The sequence below is a fragment of the Hippoglossus stenolepis genome, chromosome 14, assembly GCF_022539355.2.
Source record: "Hippoglossus stenolepis isolate QCI-W04-F060 chromosome 14, HSTE1.2, whole genome shotgun sequence".
Lineage (NCBI taxonomy): Eukaryota > Metazoa > Chordata > Actinopteri > Pleuronectiformes > Pleuronectidae > Hippoglossus > Hippoglossus stenolepis.
In genome coordinates, this window is record NC_061496.1 from 1,693,649 (window position 1) to 1,702,030 (window position 8,382).

Here is an 8,382-nt window from a genome sequence, read left to right on the forward strand (position 1 = left end):
GTGTGTGTGTGTGTGTGTGTGTGTGTGTGTGTGTGTGTGTGTGTGTGTGTGTGTGTGTGTGTGTGTGACGAGCTGTATGCACAGATGCTCTGTTGTGAGTCACACACACAATAGCTTTAGTTTGACATTAAGAAACGATCAGTGACATTTTCTTGTGACTTTTTAGTTTTTGCTGATTCACAAACTGAACAATTTATTAACTGTGTGTAAAAGTGTGGATGAAAACATTGAGGATCAACTTTAACAAGTCCGATGACTGTGATGGTGAGTAAGACCAAAGGAAGTCGCCCCCACGGACGGCGTTAACCTTGAAACTACGATGTCACGATCTCTTCTGCACAGGCTCCAGATGACGGCAGCGTTCAAAGCTGAGATAGTTAGGATTCATTTTTGTAAAGTTGGAGAAAGTGGAGATGCGTCGTCCATCTTTATTTACAGTCGAGGGTTTGACTCGTCTTGTCCCAAGTCAAACCAAAGTCAGAACTTTAGTCCTCCTCACTACGTTTACACTTATCTCCTTTTGTAAAGTTTTGGGGCAAATTGATTTTCATGACTAAATAAACAGCTGCGGTGAGAGAGGGATTGAAAATAGAATTCAAAATACACACACACACACACACACACACACACACACACAGTTTGATCTAAACAAAACGTTAATGCGACAGCTTATCGTCTGTGAGTCTGATCGTCGGCTCACTGCTGCGAGAGGAAGCCATGAAAGGAAATAAACCTGATTTCGTTCCAATCCGAGGATTCTGTTGTTTTTTGGGACATGTTTTGTGTTCACACCTGCGATCTCAGCTAAATGCAGCATTTGTCTCCAGCTTAAAGCTTCAAGCTTCAAGCTTGAAGCTTCAAGCTTCACAGACGAAGAGACGCAGAGAATCACCAGGACCCAAACACAAGATTCTCCCTCTGCAGATGCAGCCTGTTGTCGATTTGGCGTCTTGCAGGAGATTTCAGAGCTTTACATGTTCTTATCTCCACTTGTTTGTACAAACTGATTTAGTTTAGTGTTTAAAGCCCAACACACACACACACACACACACACACACACACACACACACACACACACACACACACACACACACACACCACCTGAATTCAGTAAATCATCTTTCTTTGTACGACGTTCGGTTTTTGAGCCTTTTCGATTTTTTTTCACCTCCTCCCCGCTTCTTTCCTTCCTCCTCTTCATCCTCCTCCCTCCTCCTCATCCTCCTCCCTCTCCCCTCTGGGGTTTCTGACCAGATAAACAAGCTTTCTGGCCGTCTGTCAACGTCTGGCCGACAAAAATCAATTCTCCTGCTGATCAGTATGCAGCCTCCTGCTCCCCGGGGACCAGTTGAGCCATGACAATGACTTTCTCAGTTAATCCTGAATACTATCAGCGCTGTTTTTGATAAAAACGTGGGGCCACTTGTAAAAATAACACCAGCGACCGCTCGTGAGTGTGAATCTGAAAATCAGTTTCAAATCTAAAACTCTAAACCACCACATCATCTACGGTTCAGAGACGACCACCATCCTCTCCTGTCCCACACACACACACACACACACACACACACACACACACACACACACACACACACACACACACACACACACACACACACACACACACACACACACACACACACACACACACACACACACCTTGCAGCCCCAGTCGTCACACCACCCTTTATTGCCACACAACTCCAACGCCAATTTGCCTCAGTTTGCTCACGACAACCATCACAGCATAACACACAACAAGAAAAGACACAAAACTGTGGATGTGGAATACAGAATAAATTCAGAATAAGATTAAATACAGTAAAACTAGTGCAAATAGAGTAGAGTGCATGAAAATACACTAAAATACAAAACACACTAAATTCAGTGGTAGTCATTGCTTTGCCTTTGAGGAGACATTTAGTGATTTGTTCTGCAGTTACTCGTGTTGACGACACATGAAGTCTGAGTGGTGATGACCACGAGTCTTTTCCCTGAGGGACGAGTTATTAAGAAGGTTTGCAGGGTGCGTAGAGTCCTGTAGTATTTTTAGACGTCTGCGCTGAATGCAAGTTTCATATAAGTCTCGATAACTTAGCTTTAACGAGCTGGTTGGTGTATGTGTGTGTGTGTGGGGGGGGTGGGGGGGTAGGCAGGCGTGTCTCAGCCCCGCCTCCCAGCACTGCGTTCTCAGACATTTTTGGAAATGTCCGAGAGGAAAACTCAAACTCAGGGGGAGGTAACACTCTACATCAGTTGGTTCATGGGCCCTCTGCCTGCTGGAGACTGTGTGTGAGTGAAGACTCACATCAGTCAGTACAGTTCATTCCACCAAGGCCCAACAGCCCTTCAGCTCCATCCGGCTCCATCACACACACACTGACACTTAGACCCTGATGTGAAGCACTGCCGTCGCCCCGACAGACAAACACAGGCCAGTTCCAGCCACAGGTCTGTGGTCACTGGACCTAATAACAGCAGAGAGTGAAACTTGTGTTAGAAAGTGTTGAATCAGATCCACGGGAGGAGATTGCACGTTTGTCCGGGCCCCCCTGGGACAGCCGGAGAGGCAGGAATGGAGTTAGGATGAATGAGCGAGCATCAGAAGGAGATTACATCAACCAGAGGGGATGAGAGAGGAGAGAAAAGTGGTGGAAAAAGCTGGTGTGTATTGATCGTGTTCACTGAAGCAGTGAGCTGATGGAGGAGGAGGAGGAGGAGGAGGAGGGGGAGGAGTGAAGGGCACCTCCACCACCATCAGGACCAATCTGTCTCCCTCCACCTGAAACTATGATGTCATCAAACACCTTCCAATGTGATCCACAGGAGGTGGAGGACCGACTGAAGCCACAACACACATTTACTGTGAAAACCAAAACTCACAAAATCTAAATCCTGTATCAGTGATAACAGTGAACCTGGTGAAAACATCTTTAGTGTCTGTGAACTGGTTTTTATAAACACTTCAACTGAGTCTCAGTGGGACATCACAAGGTCCCTCATTTGCATAATGCACGCCCCCTAACGAAGACAGGTGAAGTGAGAGCGGAGGCCGACATTTCCTACACGTGATGGAGGCTGTCGACCAATCACAACAGAGGGGGGGGACTCAGTCTCTAGTTTCAAGTCTTCTTCAAACAGCTGATTCATTTAGTGAATTATGATCATTTAGAGTCAAACAGACCATAAAGCAGCGGATGTATCGGGGGACCACAGTGTGATTGACAGCTAGCACCATCCAATGGGTTTCAAAGAACCAAGATGGCGCCGGAGAAAATGTGAGACTTGAGGTTTGATGAAACTCGTTCAACTAACGTGCCCGAGCTCATGCGTTTTGACAATTTTGTGACAATTGGACAATGTTACAACAAATCAATTTTCACACTGATCAATAGGTGGCGCTATGACCCTGAACTAATATTAATATATGGAGCTGTTCAGGTCAGGATTGTGATCATAGGTCAGTAGTTCGGGGCCGGTTGGATAATGCAGAGTGGATTTACAAAGTACTTCCTGTTTCATGGTGAATCAGTAGGTGGCGCTATGACGCTGAGGAAATATTGACACATAGAGCTGTTCAGCCTTGGACTATAATCATGAGACAGAAGTTTGGTAGTGATAGGACGATGCACACTGGAGTTATGACAACATCGTCTCCTTTGGCGAAGGATGAACCTTCGTCACAACGCAATGTTTACACGGTTTGAGGAAATGTCACAATTCTGACCATGGTCCAATGACTTGGCTCAGCTCATTTGACATTGTTAAGCGGTGTGGCAGTAGTGTCAAAGTATAAAACATGTCACTTCCTGTCGCCAGCAGGTGAGTTCTGTGACAATATAGATTACATTTTCACCACTTTTGAGCTTGTTAAAGGCTCAAGAAGCCAAATCATTTGGGTTAGAATAATAATAAGAAGAAGAAGAGCCAACATTAACTTCAATCTAAATTAAATATGTTGTAAGAATTTAGATATTATTGTTATAAATCATTGTTATTATAGTAATTGTTAGAGACAGACTGTTTCTACAGTTTCCGCATTTGTCCACCAGATGGTAGTGTTGTACTGTTGTTGTACTGATTATGCCGCAGTGGGTGGGGGTGGTGGGAGGGGAGGGGGGAGACCGGGAGAAACGGCTCCGAACCACGGCCACTAATCACGCACTACATTCCACGCCATCCGCAGCGCTGTCAGTGTCACTACGCACAGACTGATCTGTTCCGGTCAAAAACAAAAATCGTCATGTTTTTGAGATGACGTCATTTAAAGTTGATCGTCGAACGTGTAACGTCAAAAATTGACGACTTCCTGTTGCGTTGTTCCATAACGCCTGTTATAACGTCTTTTTTGTGGAACTGGTATATGAATTCATATATACCAGTTCCACAAAAAAGCCGCACTTTTGTTGTACTGTTCCTAGAAAAAAAAATGAAAAAAAACATATATATAAAAAAATATACCACTAAAGCCAAAATGGTGGGCTTCCTGTTTGGTCTAGCATATCTATCCAAGAGACTTATTTGTTTGTTATGAAAAGACACATGTCCCCATCGATTTTTGTACATGTCGGCCAATCGTGGCGTCGGGGCTGCCCTTTAGGGGGCGCTAGTCAGTTATTTTGCCACGCCCATTGGCAAAATAACTTAATAATTCCTTAAAACCATATGAATATTTTCACAAATGTAGTTTGAGGGAGGTTGAACCTCGAACACTGAAGTTACAGCAATTTCGTGTGTCACAGTGAGTTGATGAACTTTGACGCCACGCCACTATTATGGCCTTTGACGAAAAGTCACAGTAATCTTATTAGGGGGCGCTGTGATTTTAAGTCATGATTTCTGTGTAGATGTCATCAGGCCGGGACTCTTGTCTTACATGTCTAGTTTGGACTCGATTGGCCTATGTATGTGTGGTATGCCCCAAAATATTTGATTTAATTACTTTAATAGTAATTTTTGCAACTGTAATATACGTGATAGTCACGTGGGTGAATGTTTCATATGCATTATGGAGAGATCAGTAAATGGGCACTCAGGTGGAACGTGGCACGGGAGCAGCGTCACCCCGTGCTGTCTGTTCGGGGGTCACTTCCGCCCACATGCCAGCTGCAGTCTGGATGATGAGCTGAACGCTCCGTGTCTGTATTGCTGCTGCGTTCACGCTGTACTTTACAGGTTAGCAGTGAGAGTCACCTGCTTTAACTCCTAAAGCTTAGCTTGATCACCACGAGTGTCATTGAGACATGTTGATGTTGTTGTGATTATTTTGTTGGACTGTTAAAAACTTAGAAACTCCGCTGGAGGTCGGTGACAACAGTCGCCTGTGTAGGTGTTTGTTTTACCTGCGCGTAGTCTTGCAGGCAGGTCGCTGTAGAATGGTGTTTACTTTACACAGTGTGTATTTCAGCGCCGACACACACACACACACACACGCTGTAATAAAGTCATGTATTGTTATTGTGCCTTATAAAGACCAGTTATAAGCTAATGTTCAATAGGTTTACATTGAAAATGTTTGTATGTCAAATTGTGTTGGATTTGAATAAGATGCAGTCCGGATGATGAGCTGAATGCTCCGTGTCTTTATTGCTGCTGCATTCATGCTGTACTTTACAGACATACTTTGTTGCTGTGGTACCAATCCTGGGACCCGTAACATATGTCCAAGATACAGAACCTCGTGCTTTGATGGCGTGTAATCAAACTTTGACGCCACGCCACGGTCGAAAAATCGATCTTTCAGTTAGTTTTTATCTCCGTCTTGTTGTGATGACACTCATCTCAATTTGAAGTTGATCTGATGAAAGCCCTGGGACAAGTACGTCAAAGTAAAAATGTTGAATATGGCCAAAATGGCCACTAAATGCAAAATGGCGGGCTTCCTGTTGCGTTTTTCATAATGCACTGAGAGACTTATTTGTGCATCTGGTCATGATACACCAGTGTCCTCAGGATCGGTGAAAGCTAACTGAGGGGGTTTTCCGTAGGTGGCGCTGTTGAGCCATTTTGCCACGCCCACTTCAAATTACTCCACAATGCAATTACTTTTTTGGGCTTTGTACTTCCTGCAAACTTTGGTCAGAATGTGAGCATGTCTAGGTCCTGAAAAAGGCCAAAATGGCAAATAATAATAATCTGAAAAATCCTTACAATTTCCAGAGGGCCTCCCAGCGTCGGTGCTCGGGCCCGAATGAGAAACCTGTTTGAGCTCCGGGATAAATAAAGAAGGTATTTTATTTGAGCTCCAGAGGCAAACGCAGATAATCCCTCCATCCCCGCTCTCACTTTAATGTCTTTAAATTCGCTTCAGGACTGCGTGCACAGAATCAATACGATTAGCTGAACAGGCACACAGACACACACACACACACACACACACACACACACACACACTGACACACACACTCAGACAGTTCAGGGCTAGAAAACACACAAAGTGAAGCATGTATCCTCGGAGTGGAGATAAGCAGACTTTGAATTGTTATCTGGTTTCTTTCGAGACCGAACATGAAAAAAAAACTGTTAACAGCAGTGTTTGCTCTCTCACACAAACACACAGGGACAGACACACACAGACACACACACACAGACACACACACACACACACACAGATATGCACCATGTTCTGTGTTCTTAATTACGTGTCCTTCACGCAGATAAAAGTGTCTGTGAGGAACCCGGGAGACGCAGGCCCAGAATCCATCACTGACATTATCGCCTTGCTCTTCCTGGAACTGTTTGATTGGAGGATTCCAGGCAACACTGTCGCTAAGCCTGCACACACACACACACACACACACACACACACACACACACACACACACACACAGAGAGAGAGACACACACACACACAGAGACACACACAGATATGGTGTATGTACCTGCCAGATGCAGCACCATTGTCCTCCTACAGCCTGATTGTGTATTTTTCCTCTCAGCTCGACCACAGCAACAAACTGTTTCTTTATTTTTAACTGGTTTTATATCAGGTTGATGATATTTTTAACTTTTTACTTCTTGAGCAGAATTAATGATTTTCGATAGAAGTAATTTATAATTTACACACGACAATGAGGACAGGATCTGAACTGGACAGTGCAAACTGCTGTGAAGAGGCTGCAGGTTTACACACACAAATGAAAATGTGTGTGTGTGTGTGTGTGTGTGTGTGTGTGTGTGTGTGTGTGTGTGTGTGTGTGTGTGTGTGTGTGTGAGTGAGTGTGTGTGAGAGCAGCTGGAGGATAAATGGACAAAGACAAGATTAAGTCTGGAGGAAAAACATATATTAAGGCTGAGAGAGATGTTGCAGAGAAGACGAATAGTGGAGGTGGGATGAAGATGAGGTGAGAGCGAGATGAAGTCAAGTTTCACACACACACACACACACTCACACACACACACACTCACACTCACACACTCACATACTCACACACACACGCATGCACGTCCAAGCACATTAAGCCAAGCAGAGAATGAAGCAGAGCATTATGGGATAGCCCTCTGATGATACAGTGACAGGAGCAGCCCCTGAGACAAATGGACAACATTACAAATAACATCAGAACTGTGTGTGTGTGTGTGTGTGTGTGTGTGTGTGTGTGTGTGTGTGTGTGTGTGTGTGTGTGAACTATGATGAATATGACACAGTGGTCATTGCCTCATGCAGCATCCTCTGCATCATCATCTCAGGTGTGTGTGTGTGTGTGTGTGTGTGTTTATGTGTGTGTGTGTGTGTGATGTTTATTGTATGAGGGCAGTGAGGGACTGGGGATGTAATCAGCTGTCAGTGTGATGCAGGACAAGGCCCCTTCCTCACACAGACACACACACACACACACAGACACACACAGACACACAATAGACTAAATTCTTAATCTAATAATGAGCATTTTAAATAATTAATAAAGCATGTTTCTACGTGGTGAGAGATAAAGGAGCCGTGTGTGGGTGAGAGACAAGTTTGTTCTCATATTTTAATTATCACATATTAATGACATGATTGTATGTTTTGTAAATCATTATTTTAGCCGTTAGCTGCATTAACTCATTGAAGACTATCCCGCTCCTGCCCTCTAGGTTGCAGTATAGTCAGTTTTGGTGAAACAGCATCAACAGGAAGTGGACAGTCTCTCAGGGTCAAAGGTCATGATGTGACAGACCACATCTTTACGAGACCTTCATGGGGACATTGACAAATGGACAAATTGCGTGTTCTGGTTCTGGTCCAGGTGAGACGGTCCAGGGACATTTATTAGCTCCAGTCTGTCCCTGTTACAGACATGTTCAACCTCTGGGCTTTCAAGTCTCTGCAGATATTTCATGAGCCACAGAGGATGATCCCTTTCACATCATCCTCCGGTCAAACTTCTGCTCCTCCACTAC